The 20,869-nt window shown below is 35.6% G+C and overlaps 1 long non-coding RNA gene and 1 pseudogene across 4 annotated transcripts in view; both read left to right on the top strand.

Moving 5' to 3' along the window:
- The first annotated feature begins 435 nt into the window (after positions 1-435).
- LOC140530311 (uncharacterized) overlaps positions 436-20,869 on the top strand; it is a 126,883-nt gene continuing 106,449 nt past the window's right edge. For all 4 annotated transcript variants that reach the window (XR_011975898.1, XR_011975897.1, XR_011975896.1 and 1 more), the window contains exon 1: positions 436-582. This is a non-coding gene — a long non-coding RNA (uncharacterized lncRNA). The remainder of the gene's footprint in view (positions 583-20,869) is intronic.
- Positions 8,848-19,843, top strand: LOC140522016 (transcription initiation factor TFIID subunit 12 pseudogene; annotated as a pseudogene).

Here is a 20,869-nt window from a genome sequence, read left to right as displayed (position 1 = left end):
TGGAATTACAATGGAAAGTTAGATCATCTTAGGTAAAAATCATTTTGGCAGATTTGTATGTTGTGAGATTAATCATTAAGAAAAATCCGGGAACTGATCATTTGAAATTACTGGGAAAAAAATAATTCCTAAGATTGTGGGTAGCTCTAGAAATTCACCTTGCTAATCCCAATCACTTAACATTCCCCACTCTGTCTCAGACTTAAAAGAGTATCTCAGAACGGGGATTTTTTTTACACCTACAAGAGTTCATGTTAACCACTCTCATCCTAGATCTAATTATAGAGAGGAGAATGTAGGAGAAGTGTATAGGGGCAACAATTCATAGACTGGAAGTGATTCTGGCAGTCTTGTGCCCTTGGGCAACTTTTAGCACACCTTTCTAGGTAAAACTTGGAAATGTCACCTAAGTCTTATTCATTCTACTCACCCTGTCCCAGCAGCTGCAAAACTGCCTTAGGCTCAGTAAACTCTGCAGCTGTGGAGAAAGGGAGAGATAGATGTTTCAGGCCTGTGGCGAGCATTCCCTAAATTCTGCCTACAAGAATCATCCCCGCTGGGACATCAGTTTCTCTACTCTTGGTAAGCTTCAATTTTCTGTTTCAGTTGCAAAAAAGTTTTTTATCTCTGTTTGACCCATTTTATGATTTGTAAAAGTAAAAAATAATTATGGTTGTTGTCAGATCAAAATGATAAAATGATGGTAAAATACTTAACGTAATGATCAGTATATGTTACATACAATATTATTATCTCTCTAATGTAATTGTTAACTTTGAAGTGGTTTTGATTACTAAAAGTAATAAGATCAATAATTTCTGAAAATGCAAATAATACCATCTGAAGCTATTGTAGTGTTGAAGTTGTATTTCTAAGATTTCATTTCTGAATTTGTCTTAGATTGTAAAAATTGAGTCACAACTGTAATTCAGAAATGGTGTTAGACAAAGTAATTTTTAATCTGAATACTGTTGATACTAAAAGATGTTGGGAAAATTGTGTAAAACCAGTTATGTTACTTTTTCAGTTCTGCTAACTTTGTCTTGTAATGTTTTGTAACTGCCATTTAGAAAACCGGGTATTTTCACCTTTGCCTGTTAAAAGGTTAGAGCTAAAACAATTTGGCTATCACTTATGAAGTTATGGCATTGTTAACTAAGTTATTTGGGTTTACTGTTTTAATATTGGAACCTAAAATTGTTGAGTGATTACTGTGTATGCAAAGGAAGGAATGGAGTAAATGGAGTGAAAACTTTATTTAGAAAACTATTTAAATTGGTTCTGCCCTTTCAGAACAGTCCTACTTAAGGTTGGCAGGCAGGTGCAGTAACATCAGCCTCCTCTCTGAGATCCATGCTGATTTGCCTTATTTTGTAAAATTGATAAGACCCCTGGAAACCATCCCTATGAACAAGGTCATCAGCCCTAGGAAAGGAACTTGTTTTATATTGTTCCTAAACAATGAATATGACTTGCTCAGAAGTTGTAATAAATAGAAAAGGTTTTTAACAATTGGTTTTTACATCAGAACAAGTTTTAAATTCGAGAAGGAAAGATGTTAAATGGAATCCCTTATATGTGTGAATCCTGGAAAATCTTTATTGCTTATTGTAGCTCCATGAGGGTAGAAATAACTTTTTCTGGCTCTAAGTTGTGATTAGAGAAACTTGCTGTTTAAGGTAAAAGGCATTTTGGACCACAACTGTTTTTGTTTGAGTTTTAATTTGGGTATAGTTGTCTGCATTAATTTTACTCTTTTCTGAATTCAAACAGAATAAAAGGATGTTTTATCCTGTCATATTTGGTATGTCACATATCCCTGCTTTTTCCTTCTACAGCAAACTTCTAGGATCAATAGCAAGTGACCAGCAAAACATATGAGTCCTTTTGTGTAATCTTACTGGGAAATAAAATATTATTTTTATCTGAAATCAAAACATGTGCAGAAATTTATATAAACTACTTAAGACTCACCTTAAGATGTTCCCATTGTTTAAAAGGATTTTAAAAGCAAGAGTGATTTTCTGTGAGTCAGTCTCTTACTGTTACCAATGTGAGATTCCATAACAACACCGTTTTTCTCTAAGCATTTTGTAATATGTAAAAATTCTGCAAAAATTAAGAATTCAGCTTGTTATAATACTTTGGGAATTCATGTTGCTTAAGGACATTTTTATAACAACTCAACTTTAATGAATTCCAAATTTAAAGGTTTATTTTTGTTTTAGGGAAAAAGAAAGAGATACCAATCACTTAAAAGTTTCCAACGAGTTTTCTTCATAAAAGTTTAGTGACTATCCAAATAAATTTTAAGCTATTTTTAACAAAAGGGAAATATTTTAGAAAAATGTTTTGAAAAATCTTGTGTGATTTTTAGAAGGCCTACTAAAATTTCAAAGTAATTTACTGTAAAAGTAAGCTGTTAAGCTATAAAGTAGAAGAGATCCTGTTGTTTTGATCTAAATTTGTAGTCACTCTATGGCCTAAGTCAGAGTTAAAATTTGAGTTTGAACATATTATATGCAAAAGACAATTCCTGAAGTATCTCATTCTTCCAGAGTAAGTATAATTAGGGAAGAAAAACAAATTTGGGAAAGAAGGACATAATTCCATCAAACTGTAAAAATTAGCCACTAACCTCTTTGCTTTGGTTAAGCTGAAATAGGATTCCAGTACAGTTATGCTAGTAAAAAGTAATAACTTATGAACTATTTTGTCTTATGGTTAAAATGTAAAAGCAAGTACAATAATGTGAAGAATAGGATTGAGAGATTTGGAAAGATAAATTAAGTTCTGATGGAAACTATGAAAGGTAGATAAGGTTTGGGAACAAATGTGGGTTATCTACACACCTCTTGTTCCTAGAGAGTTGTTCTGGATACTTTTGTGTCAGTTGCAGATGCTTTAAAGGGTGAGGAAGTATTTTAAGAAGACAGAAAAAAAATTCTGTAACTTGATTTGATAATTAATACCTCAATCAAAGTTGAGATGGCCCTGTCTCAAGGATATCAGCCAATATTTCTTTGCTAAGAGATTGGGACTGCAATTTGCTATTGTTTAAAACTCTAATTACAGGAAGAGTTGTCTAAGTTATCATAAAGCCAATTGATATGTGCTGCAGTCTAACAGTGGATATTTGGAAAGGTTTTGAAGACGACCTTGGACACAGCCAGGGTAGGATCTTCCTAACTTTATTTCCCAAATGTGCTATTTCCTTTCTGGAAAAGGAAATTCCCCATCTGATTACTCCTAAGCCCTGCTTTCAGCACCTGGTGACCACATGATAAGCTGTCAGATGATGGCTCATTCTTGGAACCAACCAGAACTAAGGAAATCCTTTCCTTCTATTAAGATATGACATTGTCCCTCTTTTTTCTTTTATACCAAATCTTTATAATCAAGAAGTTCTGTAAGTACAATGCTACAACTATCAAATAATAAATGGAAATTGGAACATCTCTGAGTTATTATAATGGGGTGCAGGAATGAATAGCTTACAACTTTAACCTATATTCATGACCAAATAAAAATAAAGATAATATAAAGATAACATCCTCCAAAGGAGGAAATGATTAGACCAAGTAATAAGACAAACATGTAAGGTGATAGATATCTAATTAAATAGCAGAGCAAATTTTGAGGAAAAGCAACAGAATCAGACAGATTCCTCTAAGAGTTATATGCAAATGTATATTATTGGCTTCTAAACTTTATCATGTCTTTGATACTAAGATCTGAAATGTGGTTGTTTGCACAAAAATTTTATAAGATAGTGGTAAATTATTTCTTCTTTGTTAAAGTACCTGTCCAATAACTTAAAGTGAAGATGAATTCATTTTATGGTTGAACCCTCACATTTTAAAGGATTCTTATTCCAGTTACAGAGTTTAGGTAAAGACAGAAACAGCAAATAATATAAACCAGAATTCCCTAAAATTTCAAAAAAAAAATAGAGAACAATTTTTATGTGACTATACTAATTTATATTGCCAGAAATATCTGGGAACATCTAGATCTAAACTAGAGAAGCACAATTCTCTTTTTGAACTGTCCCAAGAATAAAATCTATTATCAAAGAAAGGATGTCTAGATATCAGATAACTACATGAGAAATTTGGGATTAAAAAAGTGATGTTTAAATGAAAACTAAGCATGGATTACTGGGATACACGGAACTTAATGTTAATTAACATTGAAATAATGATTGCCTTTATTTGTATGGTTCATGTTTAATTTTCTTGTTTATTTTGGTGACATATAAATCTCCCTTTCAAAACTAGTTTATTGTGAGTCATCTAAGTTTTAATCTGTATCTGACTCAAAGTAAAAATGCAGTTTTGTGAACTGTGAGAAAAACTTCATTGTGTTGTTTGAACCTAGCCCTGCATAGCTGGGAAACTGAACTATTGCTATGTGCCTTTATCCATGTTAACAATGTTGTACAGTTTCGTCTCATTTACCAAATCATATGTTTTCTGGGAGACTTTGTCAGGTTTTCTGTATGGACTCTTGGATCCATCTGTCACTTTCATTGCCCCTGCTCCTTAGTGGACCATGTCCTCCAATTTCGAGGAGGCCTGAAGAAGATGCCATCAGACATAAATAGCTTTCCCAAGAGCCTGGACTGGACTTGCATGGAGAATAACTCTCATATTACTGGTTACTTAGAGATTTTTTTTTCTTCTCATATCTTTCTTTGTCTACAGGCAAAGACTTTGGTTTGCCTTTAACCAAAAGGAGGGAATAATATTTAATATTAATTTTGGAATAAACTCTTTGTTCTCTGTGAAGCAAATTCAGAGAATGCCTCTTCCTATGTCAATAAAAGTCAGATAGGGCTGACTTAACATTTCTTAATAGAACTTTAATCTAAGACACTTTTTCTGAATACTGGGACGTTTTCCATATCTTAATATTTTGTGGACATATACTATGTTATGGTATGTTAATGATAAAGAAAACATAGACAACTTGAGTCATAATTTCAATTGAAACTTTGTCAAACTCTGTTATCTTATTGTATTTACAACCTATGCAATTAAGATATTCCTTTCTAATGGTCTAGTTAATCATTCATGGAGACCATAATTCTGAAGGACACAGACTGCCTTGGATTATTTTAGAACAGATTTGACTCTGGCTGTTTTTGGTACCTGGTAGCTAGATTTAATATCTAGCTCCATGGAATCCATGTACTATTACTTTAAGAGGAATTTAGAATTTAGAATAAACAATAAAAATATATGCATTTAGCCTGCTGTCATTTCTTTAACTAAACTTTCAAGTCAACACTTTTCAAGTAGTCCCATAATTTTTAAATTGTCTCTCCTGGATTTATTTTCCAGGTCAATTATTTTTCCATTGAGATAGTTCACCTTTTCTTCTATTTTTTCATTCTTTTTGTTTTGTTTTACAATTTCTTGGTTTCTCAAAAAGTCATTAGCTTCCATCTGCTTCATTCTAATTTTTAAGGAACTACTTTCTTCAGTGAGCTTTGAACCTCCTTTTCCATTTGAATAATTCTGCTTTTTAAAGTATTCTTCTCCTCTTTGACTTTTTGGACCTCTTTTGCCATTTGGGTTAGTCTATTTTTAAAGGTGCTATTTTCTTCAGAATTTTTTGGGGTTTCCTTTAGCAAGTTGTTGACTCGCTTTTCATGATTTTCTTGCATCACTCTCATTTCTCTTCCTGATTTTTCCTCCATCTCTCTTACTTGATTTTCAAAATCCTTTTTGAGCTCTTCCATGGCCTGAGATCATTGCATATTTATTTTGGAAGTTTTGGATGCAGAAGCTTTGACTTTTATGTCTTCCTTTGATGGTAAACATTGTTCTTTCTTATCCAAAAATGATGGAAGAAAATACCTGTTCACCAAGAAAGTCACCTTCTATGGTATTATTTTTTTTTCCTTTTTTGGGGCCATTTTCCTAGCCAGTTACTTGACTTGTGAGTCCTTGGTCAAGAGGAGGGTATACTCTAGAGACCTGTAAGTTTTCATTTCCTCCAAGGTGGCACAATCAAGGGAGAGGATTTTACTTCTCTCTTGTCTGTAGTCTGGGAACAACCACAAGATTTTCTGCCTAGCATCTGTGAATAGTATTCCCTCTCCTGAGCATCCACCAGCTCCACCATGCCAGCCAGTGCTCCTCCTCACCCCAGGACTGCCACTCAGAACTGAGATCCAGAACAATCACTCAATTCCTCCAGGGTCTTTTAGGTCAAGGACTCTAAAAATGAACACTGCACCACCTGGGGCCACCTGGGCTTGGGGTTGGGGCAGGACCCTGCTCCCTTCTCACCCTGGTGAAAGAGCTTTCACACTGACCTTTGAAGCTGTCTTTAGAGTTTGTGGCTTGAGAAATATGGGAACCACAGCTGCCATCCGTGATTCCACTCCCTGAAATCTGCTCTGATCCTGTACCTCCTGGGCTATGCAGCCAAGGCTGGGCGGGGCTGCACTCTGAGCCAGTGTGATAGACCTTTCCTCTCAGCCTTCCAGGCTGTCTTGGGTTGGAAATCTCTTTCACTCTATCATTTTGTGGCTTCTGCTGCTCTAAATTTATTCAGAGTAATTTTTATAGATATTTTATAGGCTTTTGGGGGAGATCTTCCACAGATCTATCCTTCTACTCCACCATCTTGGTTCTGACCCCCTAGGGGATTTTTTTTAAGAGGAGAAACCTTATTCAAAGAACTCAGTTAAAATCCAAAGCATTTTTTTAGAATGGAATGTAAATTAATAAAGTTTCCAAAATCATCTTGGAGTCAAGAATTCTTGGATTTGGATCCCATCTCAGGTACTTACTGTGTCACCCTAGGCAAGTCATTTAAATGTTCTGTATCTTAGTTTCCTTCTTTGTGAAATGGGAACAATAACATCACCAACCTCAAATGGTTGTTGGAAGTGTGAAATAAAATAGCAAAATAGGTAAAGAGCTTTGTTAGCCTTAGAGTCTAACGTAAAAGTGATTACAATTTCTATTATCATTACTACTACTACTACTACTACTACTACTACTACTACTACTACTACTATTACTACTACTACTACTACTACTACTACTACTATTACTACTACTACTACTACTACTACTACTACTATTACTACTACTACTACTACTACTACTACTACTACTACTACTACTACTGGAGAAACAGAAGAAGACCAGAATTTGGAAAATGCATTTCTTTGACTTGCACCCAGTAGTTACTTTGTAGATTTATTTTTTTCCTCCCAAATAAACTATGCCATTCAGAAAATTCCAACTTGACCCATATATTTAGTTATATGTGTGTATGTATGTATGTATATTATATATACACAAATGTATGTACACACATATATACAAATACATATACAAACATATATACACATAAACAAATGTGCGTATTGCTAAAGCAGGAAGAGGGGGGAGGGTAAATCAAAGGCAGTGAAGAGAAATCCCTCTGATTCAAAACAAGCTTTCTTTTTCTCAGTTCAATAATTCCATATCCCATGTGGTGGATGATAAATTTGTCTTCATCTATAGTTTGCAGAACTTTCTCTGAAGTGAAAGCAAATGTTTTATGCGTGGTCTTGATGTGTAGATGAAGGTAATGGGAAGACACAAAGGCCCTTGGCAAACTGATGAGGGCTATCCTTGACTGCCAGACAGAATCATAGGCCTAGAATCCCACTTAAACATGGAATGAAATGTCCCTACAAAGCTAGTAATCAAGTGTGAATTTCTACCAGCTCTTGCCCAAACCCCTCAAAAATCAAAATCCTGAATGGGTCTCCCAATAAAACTGTGATGAAACCAATTTAAATTGCTATAACACTAAAGAGAAAACATTATAGCCAGGGAAGAAGAAATGTATTGAGGGGAAATTGAGAAAAAACAGGGAGAATGGATTTGGAGATGAGAGTGTATGAGTAAAATGAGTTTTGTTTTGGAATTGTTGAGTCTGTGGTGCCTCAAGGGTGACCAGTTTGAAAACTTTCTATGATCTTGTAGGTAGCAGGTAGGTTAGAAAAGGATAATAATAGGGTTGTTATGGGGATCAAATGAGATAACAGTACAATGGCTGGAACAGAGTAGGTGCCGTAGAAATATTAGCTATTGTTTGTTATTTTGTTGCTATCCTACAGCAACTCAGCCACCATATCTGCTAACATTTTCAATCTTCTGCTACATCAATCATTTGGGCTAGGAAACGTGAGTAGAACATAGTGGGTACTGGGCTGGGATTCAGGTGACCTAGATTTAAATACAGGCACTCTTTTTGTGGTCTGAGAATGCTTGAGAAAGTTACCCTCCTGCCTTATTTTCCTCATCTGTAAGACGTGGGGTTTGAATCAGATCACCACTGGAGTAGACTGCCACTTTCACACTATTATCCTATGAATTTGACATTGAAAATATTTTTATTAAGTACTTACTATGGGATAAGTACTGGGGATGCAAAAAGAAAAACAAAATAATCCCCACTCTCAAGGAGCTTACACTGGAATAGAATGAGTTCACACTGATCTGAGGGCTCAACTGTAAGGCAGTTGGAGAGGTCTAAGTTTGAAAAGCAAAGCCAATGGTATTATATATCTTAAATGTCACTCTCATTGATCAAATCTATTGTTCCCCACATTGAATCATTGGACAGTGCAATCGCTTTCAGTCACAAGAACTTTCTTATCTGCAATCTAGAAGCCAGTCAGTCAACAGGAATTTATTAAGTACTTACTATGTGCCACATAGTGTGTTAAGTGCTGGGAAAACAACACAAGCAGAGAGTCCCTGACCTCCAGGAGCTTACATTCCAGTGGGAGCTCCTTCTGTTGTTGTTTGTCCATCATTCTTGAGGAGAACCATGGCACTGAAAGGTGATGCCATGACACGTAAGTAAATTGGATTTAAGAGAGGAAAGTCTGTGCAAAGTTACCAGCCTCAATCTCTCCTCCAGAGCCATCTGTTTTCAATGACAATATCTTGATCAGGACAATTGGAAATGGTCCTGGATGCATGAGAGAAGAAAATACACAAAAGAGATATCCAATGTGAGGGAAGGCATGGGAGTAGGGCTGATGGGAAGAGAAGCATACTTGAAGGGTATGGATTTACAGGGCTGGATTGAGGGAATGAAGAATTTTCTGGAAGATGAGAAGGAAAAGTCCAGAGTGCAGCTGGGAGACAAATGGCTACTAAGGAGGCAGAGATGAAGCACTTGCAGGGACAGCTGCCAGATTTCATTTTTCTAAATTTGTTTCCCTGGATGATGACTGTGAGGCTGGGTTGCAAGGGTTCTGGATAGCACTGGAACTCCTGAGAAACTTGGGCTCTCTCCTCTCAATAGAAACTGGTCCTATAATCCCATGATTTAATACTCCATTATTTATGACAGAGACATTAAACAAGATCACTGGGCTGCATTTGGTCCACAACATTTTTGAGTCGGGCCTGAATCAAATTAAAATGCATTTCGGAAATATTTAATAAAATAAAATACAAAAAAGAGATAGTGTTAATATGTGGTTTTGTGAGTAAATATGCCACTGCAGAGATGCTTACGTACAATTTAGTGACTCCTATTTACATTTGAGTTTGTGCTAGTGATTTATGGTACCAGACTTGGAACCAGGAAGACTTGGGTTCGAATTCCACCTCTGATGTTTTCTAGCTCTGTGACACAGGACAAGCCAAGTAATTTGGAATCCTGATTTCTTCATTTGTCAAGAGAAAAGGGCAGATCTCAATGATGCAGCTTTCCCCCCATTTTAGACTTAAATTATCTTTAAGCATGAGTATTCCTCCTGATGATATGACCAATATATGTGATACTCCCTCTCCTTTTCATCTCTTATTCACATGCGAATAAGTTAGGAAAAGGACTTGATTGGACTGGGAGGGATGAGGATCTCTTCCTTCTCCCTGGATGCAGTTCCCTAGTGGTCTCTGGATATGTTGTCCATAACTTACTATTCACCTAGGAACACAAAAAGTCTCCCTTACTTGGGGTTTTACCCTTCTCCCTTGGTAAGATGCCTGAAACCACATGGGTTATCATACCTTGTGAATTTTGTACATAATCTATTCCACTGATCTGCTACTCTATTTTTCATTAGTACTAGATTCCTTTGATGATTACCACTTTGCAATGTAGCTTGAAATCTTGTAGAGCTGGGTCACCTTCTTTCACATATTTTTTTTTCTTCTTGATCTTTTGTTCTTCCAGATGAATCTTGTTATTATTTTGTTATCTCTATAAAATACTTCTTTGGTGGTTTGACTAGTATAGCACTGAATTAGTAAATTAATTCAAGCAGAGTTATTATTTTTCTCATATTAGTTCTGCTGACTCATGAGAAATTAATGTTTTTTTTTCCAGTTTGGATCTGTCTTTATTTGTTTGAAGAATGTTTTGTAATTTTATACATGTAGTTGCTAGGTTTGTCTTAGCAGGTAGGTCCCCAAGTATTTTATTCTATCTACAATTATTTTAAATGAAATTTCTCTTTCCATCTCTTCCAGGTTCTGTGGTAATATATAGAAAGGTTGATGATTTCTGTGTTTATTTTATATTCTGTAACTTTCCTAACATTGTTAATTGTTTCAACTAGTATTTTTTTTAGTTTATTCTTTCAGGTTTTCCAAGTATACCATCATATATCATTTGCAAAGAGTGATAGTTTTGTTTCCCCACTGCCAAATTTCATTTCTTCGATTTATTTTTCTTGTCTCATTGCTATAGCTAGCAATTCTAGTATTATGTTGAATAATAATGATGATAATGGACATCCTTGTTTCATTCTTGATTTTATTGAGAAGGCTTCTAGTTTATCCCCATTACAGATAATGCTTATTTCAGTTTTAAATAGATAATACTTGTCATTTTAGGAAAGGCTCTGTTGATTCTTACACTTTCTAGAACAGGCATTGACTTTTGACAGTTATCTGAATTTATTTTAAAATAATTTTTGTTGCTTTAGATATTGATATAGTCAATTGCACTGATAATTTCTTAATAATAAGCCAACCCTCCATATCTATTATAAATCCCACCTGGTTGTAGGGTATGATATTTGTGGTATATTATTATAATCTCTTTGCTAGCATTTTATTCTAAATTTTCTCATTGATATTCATTAAAGAAATTAGACTATAGTTTTCTTTCTGTTTTTGTTCTCTAAGGTTTAGGTATTTGGGTAATTAAAAGAATTTAGTAGGATTCCTATACCTATTTTTTTTTTTTTTTTGGAAATGCTTCATATAGTGTTGGGATTGTTTGCCCCTTCAATATTTGGGAAAATTCAGTTTTAAATCCATCTGATCCTGAGGTGTTTTTTTTCCTTAGGGAGCTCATTTAGACATGTTTACTTTCTAAGATAGTATAATTTAAGTATTTTATTTTCTAGTCTGTTAATCTAATCAATTTATATTTTTGTAAATATCCATCTATTTGTTCAAATCGTCAGTTTTGCTGGCACATAGTTGGCAAAATAAGTCCTAATACTTGTTTTAATTTCCTCTTGGTGTTCTTTCCCATATAGAAGGATAAAATTTTAACCCTATTGAGTACCTTATAATTTCTTTCATTTTAACCTTTTTATGTTTCTCTTGTGTCTTTAATTGAAAGTATAATTTTCTATTCAGCCTTAACCTTCTCATTAAAAATACTTGGAAGTTTTCCAGTTTATTAAATATCCATTTTTTCCTTGAAGGGTTATATTCGGATTTGCTGGATAGGTTATTCATGGTTGTAATCCCAATTCTTTTGCCTTCCAGAAGGTATTCCAAGTCGTCTGTTCCTTTAGTGAGGTAACTACTAAATTTCATGTGGTCCTGACTATAGTTCCATAGTATTTGAACTATTTCTTTCTGACTGCTTAAATTCTTTTCTCACTGAGAACTTTGTAATTTCACTGTAATGTTCCTGGGAATTTTCATTTTGTAATCAATTTCAAGTGGTGATTGGTGGATTCTTTCAATTTCTGTTTTACCTTCTGATTTGATAACATTTGAGCAGTTTTCAAGAATTTTGAAAATTTCTTGAAATAGGTTGTCAAGGCTCTTTCTTTGATCAGGGCTTTCAAGTAATCCAATAACAATTAAATTATCTCTTCCCAAACTATTTTCCAGGTCATTTTCTCCCTATGAGATAGTTCACATTTTCTTCTATATTTTCATTCTTTTGGTTTTGTTTTATTGTTTTTGGATGTCTTGTGGAGTCACTAAATTTTACTTGCCCATTTGTAATTTTTAAGGAATTATTTTCTTCAGTGAACTTTTGTAACTTTTTTCCCATTTTTTCAATTCCATTTTTAGGGAGATATTTTCATCAGTTAGGTTTCATGCTTTTTTCCCACTTGATCAATTCTATACCTGAACATAAATTACCTTTACAATATTACTCACATGTAATTTTTCAGCCATTACTTAAAGACCTCTACTGATAAGAAACTCAACATTTTATGAGGGAGACAATATTATTTGGAGGCAGCTTTCATTATTACTTTTTGTTGTATATTTTTTTTTCCCTCCATATCAAGCTAAAAGTTGTCTTCATGACTTGTATCTATCCTCATTAGTTTTGATTTATAGAACTGATCGAAAAAATCTCATCTCATTTCCACATTAGTCCTTCTAGTCCTTGAAAAACTTACTTTGTATCCATGTCTTCCTTTCCACAGTACAGTCATTGTCAAGTCCCTCAATTGATCCTGTCTTGCTCAGTTTCTAGTGTTCTCAGTAAAATAGTTGCCATATGTAGAAGTTACACAGTTTTTCAAAATCCTTCCTAAATAATGGCTTCCGCAATTGAATAATACTTTCTGAGTAATCTAATCAGTATAAATGAAAGCAGAGCTCTCACCTTCCTAATTTTGGACTCTATGATTCTCTTAATACAATCATATATTTCATTATTTATTCATTCACTTATCTCTTTATTTCTTTTCTTGTTTTGACATTCACAAACCACTGTTACCACACCACTTTTACAATTCCATAAAACTCCCAGTTAGTCAATTATTTTTCCATACACAAGTAGTTTTACAAGGACACTTCTCTCATCCTTTACTCATGTAGGTGATTTGCAAACTCAAGTGTAGAAGAGGAGGACTTAGCATTTACGCACTGCATTTCATCTAATAAGATTCACTACATTCTTATAAAATTATTAAGGACCTTTTGGATGATTTTCTTATCTGACATATGGTTTATTTCTCCCAGTTTTGTGTAATTTGAAAATTTGATAAATGTTGCATATATTTCCTAACCCATCACTGATAAAAATGAGTAACAGTATAAGACCAAACACCGATCTCTGAAGTTTGTCATTAGCCATTGAACTTTGTGTTTAAATTGATAAATTAATTAAAAATAAATAAAAATTAAGTATCTGGTCATTTACTGAATTCTGAATACCCCTACTTGAAACATCAGATATTCCATGTTTCTTTATTTGGGGTAAAAAGACTGCATGAGACAGTTTTCCCAATGTTTTGCCAAAATCTAGTTAACCTATTATCATGGTCATCTTTCAATCTGCTAATTTTGGTAACTCAGTGACAAAAGGAAATAAGGCTAGTTGGTTAATTGCTTGTTTTTGATGAAAACATAAGTCTTTATTGATTGTGTGCTTTCTACAAGCACACAAATTATCCCTTTAATAATTTATACTTCAAGAATATTAATAGAAACTCAATTCAAGTGTTTTAAGAGTTTCCTTTTATTTGAAAGTTGTCACTCCATTTACTTTCTGTGAATCTGTAGTTACTCTCTCAATCTGTATGATTGTACCAAAGGGACAGACCTTGTTTTTACCTCATTGTGTCCTCAGAGATTAGCACTGTGCCCAGCACATAGTAGGTACTTAATAAATGCTTATTGACTTGATTTGATAATGTCTCACCATTATATCTGTTTCTTGACTTTTTTATAGTACTATGGAAGGTATTTTGCCCTAGCCTCATGATTTGAGATCATTTAGTGCCACCTAGGTCCTCTCTCACCATGTCACATTTCAGTTATTTGTTAACCATTGGTGTTCTGTCCTCAGGCCAAAGAATGTTGTCTTTGATAGAGAGAAGCAGAATTAAGTAATTTACCCTCTCTTGGTTGCCTGTGATATGTCCAACAACCTTCCACAGTCATATAATCCTTTTCAAAGTCTTCCTCCTGACTGAAATGTGACTTTAAAAAAATCCCTTTTTTGCGGTCATTTTTAATCATTATTCATAACATTTTATGTCAATCATATGCCAGCTTTATGATATAAAGACCTCATGCATTTCTTCTCCAACTACATAACAAGACTTTCTCTTTCATTAATTCATTATTTGCCCTGGTCAGACAGCAATTAGAGACTTGTGTTCAAATTATGATGCCATGTTTTAGGAAGAACTTGGAGTCATCCAGAGGATGGTGACCAGAATGAGGAATACAAAGGTCACATCATATTATGATGACTTGAAGGAACTGGGGACATTTAGCCTGGAGAATGTTTAAAAAAATATGTGTTAAGTTGCGGAAAAGACATGGTAAATGTCATATTATTTGAAAAACTCTTACTTGGAACAAGAAATAAGCTTGTTGGGCTTGGCCCAGAGTACAGGGTCTAGAAACAATGTGTGAATATTCTAGAGAAAAAAAAATATTTACTAGAGGGTCAAATCTTTCTAAAAGTCAGAATTAGATAAGGGTGGAATGCGCTGCCTTACCAGGTAGTATATCGCCATTGCTGGAGAATGCAGTGCAAACCCTACATGACTACTTGTTCAGGATGTCATAGAGATTAAGTGTGTCATGGCCAAACTGGCTAGGAGGTTCCTTCTACATCAGAGATTCTTTAGTTTCATGACCTATACTTAATTAATTAAAGCTCAATGTATTTTATTCAAGAAGGAAAACATTAACTTGCAAGATCCATATGCTGTTAAATAGATAAAGAAGGGGGGAAGAGGGAGCAGGAGAGAAAACATTTATTATTTGTATGTTCCAGATACTGTATTAGAATTCATTAGGTTTTGGACACCTGATCTACATGATCACATCTAACAAGAAACCATGAGTACATAGAGGTGAAATAAAAGCAGCAGCAGAAGTTTACTTGATGTCCAAAGACAAAGGTTTGGCACTTCTTTGAAATGACAGTAGCCTAACTAATTGCTCTCATGTCTTAATAATAGGTATTTACTGAAGTTTCTCCACTCAATAATGGAGAAATAGTTTTGTGTACTTCCCCCCATCCCTTTGCAGTAGACTGACAGAATCAATGGAATTATTATGCATAGCATAAAAGAAATGAGATGCTACCATCTCATGCTCATTAGATTGGCTAAAAGGATAGAAAAGAAAAATGACAAATACTGGAAAAGATATGGGAAGATAAACATCCAAATTCACTGTTAGTGGAGATATGAAATAATCCAATGATTCTGGAGAACATTCTGAAACTATGCCCAAAAGGCTATAAAGCCATGTCTATCCTTTTACCCAGCAATACCATTGCTATGTCTGTGTCCCAGAGAGATAAAAGAAAAAAGCACAAGAAAAATACTTATATGTACAAAAATATTTTAGCAGTTCTTTTTGTGGGGACAAATAATTGGAAACAGAGGATGCCCATCAATTGGGGAGTGGCTAAACAAGTTATGGCATATGAAAATGAGGAAATACTGTAGTGTTACAAGAAATAACAAGCCAAATGTTTCAGAAAAATTCTGGGAAGACTTGTAAGAACTGTTGTAAAGTGAAGTGAGCAGACCCAGGAGAACACTGTACATAGTAACAGTAACATTGTAAAGATTATCAATTGTGAAAGACTTTGTAACTCTGATTAATGCAACAATCCACCAAAGCTCCAAAGGACTTGTGATATAAAAATGTTCCAGATGTTGAAATGATAGATTCACATTGAAGACTGAAGCATTTCTTTTAGTTTTTCTTAGTCCTCCCCTTTCCCCAGACCATGGCTTATACAGAATTGGATTTTGAATGACTTCATATGCATAATGGGCATCATATTTCTTGCCTTATCAGTGGGTAAGAGAGGAGTAAATGGAGAGAGAGAACTTGGAACTGAACATAAAAACAACATATATCAATTGATTACAAAAGAAAAGCAGGGCATTGAGTTAGCCAAAGAGTTTTCCTTTTCCTATATAATCCCAAGAGAACTATAATTTTTTTCAAATAACTGAAATTTAAAGAACTCCCAATTTGAAATGATGTATAATGATAGTGTTTAGTGGTATTGTTATTTTGATAGGTTCATGGGGTATTTACAGTAGAAAGAATGCTGTACTTCAAATCCTGTGAACTAAGTTCAGATCTAGGTGGAAACTCTGTGTCTGTATGTCCTTGAGTGAGTAGCAACTTTACATCTCTGGGATTCAGTTTCTTCAACAGTAGAATTTCAGTATTGAAACAGAATACAAGAATGTCATCTCCTCGAAAGTAGGAATTGCTTTATTCTTTGCATTTGCATCTTCATCACCTGACATAGTGCCTGACAACTTCACTGATTAACAAGTACTTATTGATCAACTTATATATTTCTGAGATGCATTTCAGTTCCAATCCTGATCAAGGATTCTATTATCCTATGGCAGCATATAGACAGAGAGAGAACAAACCTTCATGGTTTTCTAGTCCAACCCTTTTATTTTATAGATGGAGAAACTGAGGTCCAGATAGATAGAATGACTGCTTAATAAACAATAATGCATTTGGAAATAGCACAAATAGAAACTGTGGCATGAATAGTAGATGAATTTATAGAGATTGTTTGAACAGACTACTTTCATACAGTGTTTAGTGTTCAGGGTGCCCCACAAGATTCAACAGGGAATCTTTGTGGAGTATTTTGGACACCCAATCCACTTGCATCCTTTTTCTACTTTATACAAATAATTTCCATCCATTTTATGTATTTTCATTCTATTTATATAATTATGCTTGTTGCATAATCCTTAAAGTTTGTCATTATTTTGCTCTTTGTATTTATGTCTCTAGGATGTAGCACAGTATTGGGCACATAGGTATTTAGTAAATGCATGTTGTTTAATTAGTTCTCCCAAACACTTTCCTTACAAGTGGATTGTACACATATTCTTGTTGTTCAGTTATTTTTCAGTCATGTCTAATTCTTCATGATGCCATTTAGAGCTCTGGCACAAGTGTTAGAGTGGTGTGCCATTTTCTTCTCCAGATAATTTTATAGATGAGGACACTGAGGCAAATAAGATTAAGTAATTTTTCCAGGGTTGATGAGTTGGTTGGTTGTTGTCCTTTGTGCTTAAAGAGCACCAAAATGGAGTTGGGAGTGCAAGTTTGTATGAGCTTGGAACCCAGGCATCATGGACAGATAAGTCTTGGTTGATTGACTTCAGTTCCCACAATTTGCCCCCCAAAATGGTACCTTAACAAGGTCCATGAATTGAAGGTCAAAGCCCCAAATATTATAAACCACTTTGGTCCTTAAGCCCTGATCAGCCTCCCTAACTTTTCATCCATAAAACCAGAACCTTCCAGCACCAACCCACTGGGTTCCATGGCCAACAATACCATTGTGGGAAAGATGCTAGGCCCCCAGGGGCAGTGGGGCATCTTGGTCCAGAAAGCTATCAGGTTTTCACCAAGAAGAAATTACAGGAACTGGTTAGAGTAGATTTCAACAAACAGCTGGATTAAGATGTGGAAGAAATGCTACTACAGATTGCTTATGACTTCATCAGAAGTGTAGTAATGGCAGTGTGCCAACTAATCCAGTATCAAAAATCTAACACTTTAGAGAACAAGGATGTCCAGCTTCATTTAGAGTGCTAATGGAATATGTGGATACCACTTTTTGGTTCAGAAGAAATATGACCCTACAAAAAGGCTTGCACCACAGAGGCTCACAAACAGAGAATGACTTTGATCTCCAAAAAAACCAAGAAGTAGCATATAGGAGGGGCATGGAGAAGATATCGCAACATTTGGAGACACCAGAGAGGCCTCCACAGCATCGTCTATGGAATTTTTTATGCTTAAAAAGAAGCACAGGGGAGGAGCTAAGAGGGCGGAGTAAAAAGATACACATACGCTTAGCTCTTACCCCACAGCCCATAAAATACCTGTAAAGAAAAACTTTCAACAAATTCTAGAGCAGCAGAAGCCACAGAACAACAGAATGGAGATTTCTATTCCAGAGAGACCTGAAAAACTGATGGGAAAGGTCTGTTGCACACCAGACGTGGAGCAGAGCTAGCCCTGCCTTGGCCATGCAGCACGGAGGGGAGCAGATCCAAGCAGGCTTCAGGGACAGAATCTCCAGCAGCAGTGCAGATCCCTCAACCCACAGGTGCCAGAGGTCAGTGAGAGGGTCTTTTAGGCTGGCCAAGAGGGGAGTGGGGTGTCCCCATAACTCAGGCCACCTCAGAAGGCAGCAGTAGAGGTAGCAGCAGACAAGGGCTCCCAAAGCAGGCAGTAGCCCGCATCCATTGTTGAAGGTCTCCTCGCAAATCCCCTGAGGGAACTGAGCCCCCATGTGGAAGCCCTGCCCCAACCTGAGTAGCTGAACTTAATCTCACGCTGGATAGCAGACGCACCCCATGTCGAAAACCCCTAAGACTTGGGAGCAGTGCATTTGAATCTCAGCCACCAAGTGCTGGCTGGGCAGAACTAGAGGTGAGGTGGTTGTGGAGAGGAAACTCAGAAGTCAAGTAGCTGGCTGGGAAAATGCCCCAAAAAAGGGAAAAAATAAGACCACAGAAGGTTACTTTCTTGGGGAACAGGCATCTCCCCCCATCCTTTCAGATGAGAAAGAACAAGGCATACTGTCAGAGGAAGTCAAGGCCTCTGCCTCCAAAGGGAACTTAAAATGGGCTCAGGCAATAGAAGACCTTAAAAAACAAGTTAGCAGCTTACTAAAGGAGAACCAAAAAAAAAATGCTGAGGAAAATAACAGCTTTAAAAAGAGGCTAACTCAACTGGAAAAAGAGGTCCAAAAAGCCAATGAGGAGAAGGAGGCTTTAAAAAGCAGAATTAACCAAATGGAGGAGAAGGTTCAAAAGCTTACTGAACAAAATAATTCATTGAAAGAGAGAACTGAGTTCAGGGAAACGAATGAGTATGCGTTAAACCAAGAAGTTAGTAAACAAAACCAAAAATTTGAAAAAATAGAAGAGAATGTGAAACAACTCACTGGAAAAACAACTGACCTGGAAAATAGATACAGGAGACATAATTTAAAAATTATTGGACTACCTGAAAGCCATGATCAAAAAAGAGCCTAGACATTATCTTCCATGCAATTATGAAGGAAAACTGTCCTGATATTATAGAATCAGAGGGCAAAATGGATATTGAAAGAATTCATTGATCATCTCCTGAAAGAAACCCGAACAGAGAAACTCCTAGGAATATTGTGGCCAAATTTCAGAGTTCCCAGATCAAGGAGAAAATACTGCAAGCAACTAGAAAGAAACAACTGGAGTACTGTGGAAATACAATCAGGATAACATAGAATCTGGCAGCTTCAACATTAAGGGATCAGAGAGCTTGGAGTGGGATATTTCAGAATTCAAAGGAACTGGGATTGAATCCAAGAATCACCTACCCAGCAAATCTGAATATAATACTTCAAATGAAAAAATGGACATTCAGTGATATAGTCGAATTTCAAGATTTCGTATTAAGGAAAAGACCAGGTCAGTATTTAAAAAGTTGACTTCCCAAGACAAGAATCGAGAGAAGCATGAAAAGGTAAACAGAAAAGAAAAATCATAAAAGACTCTCTAAAGTTGAACTCTTTACATTACTACATGGAAAGAAAATATTTGTAACTCTTGAATCTTTTCTCAGTATTTGGGTTGTTGGAGAAATTGTACATACACACACATGCATACATATATATATATATCTATATATATATCTATATCTATATATATATATACATATATATATATATATATATAGAGAGAGAGAGAGAGAGAGAGAGAGAGAGAGAGGGAGAGAGAGAGAGAGTGAGTGTACAGGGTGTGTTATATAAGAAGAGATGATACACACACACACACACACACGCACACAAATAAAAATAAAACAAAATAAAAATTAAGGGGTGAAGGAGGAAAATTCCAGGAAGAGAAAAGGAGTAATGGAATGGGGTAGGCTATAACTCATAAAAGAGATAAGAAAAATCTTATTCAATGGAGGAGATAAGGGAGAAAGGGAGAGGGGGGAAAATAAAGCTACTCTCCCCATGTGTGGCTGAAGGACGGAATAACATGCTCACTAAATTTGATATGAAAATTTATATACACCACAGGAAAGTAGGAGAAGAGGCGACAAGTGGAGCAAAGGGAATGTTAGAAGGGAGGCAAATGGAAGAAGGGAGTCACTAGAAATAAACACTTTTGATAAGGGGCAAGGTCAATAGTAGGGGGGAAAAATAAAGGGGCATAGGGTAGGTCAGAGGGCAATATAATTAGTATTACACAACATGATTACTATGGAAGTCTTTTGCAAAACAACACATATTCAGTCTGTATTGAATTGCTTGCCTTCTCAGTAGGGCTGGAGAGGGAGGGGAGGAGGTAGAGAAGTTGGAATTCAAAGCATTAGAAACGAATGTTGAGAATTTTTATTGCATATAATCGGGAAATAAGAACTACAAGGATAGGGGTATGGAAATTTATCTTGCCCTGCAAGAAAAGAGAGAAGATGGGGATAGGAGAGGGGTGGGGTGTGATGGAGGGGAGGGTACTTTGAAGGAAGGAATAATCAGAATGCAAGGTATTAGGAAGCAGGGGGAGGGGAGTGATGGGGAGAAAAATTGGACATGTTACAAAGTGAGGTAAAAGCAATTAGTATTAAAACAATAGACTGAATTAATTACTGAGAATAAATCA

This window comes from Notamacropus eugenii, chromosome 2, assembly GCF_028372415.1.
Source record: "Notamacropus eugenii isolate mMacEug1 chromosome 2, mMacEug1.pri_v2, whole genome shotgun sequence".
Classification (NCBI taxonomy): Eukaryota; Metazoa; Chordata; class Mammalia; order Diprotodontia; family Macropodidae; genus Notamacropus; species Notamacropus eugenii.
The sequence above is the reverse complement of the archived record's forward strand: the minus strand, read 5'-3'. Positions and strand labels throughout refer to the sequence as shown.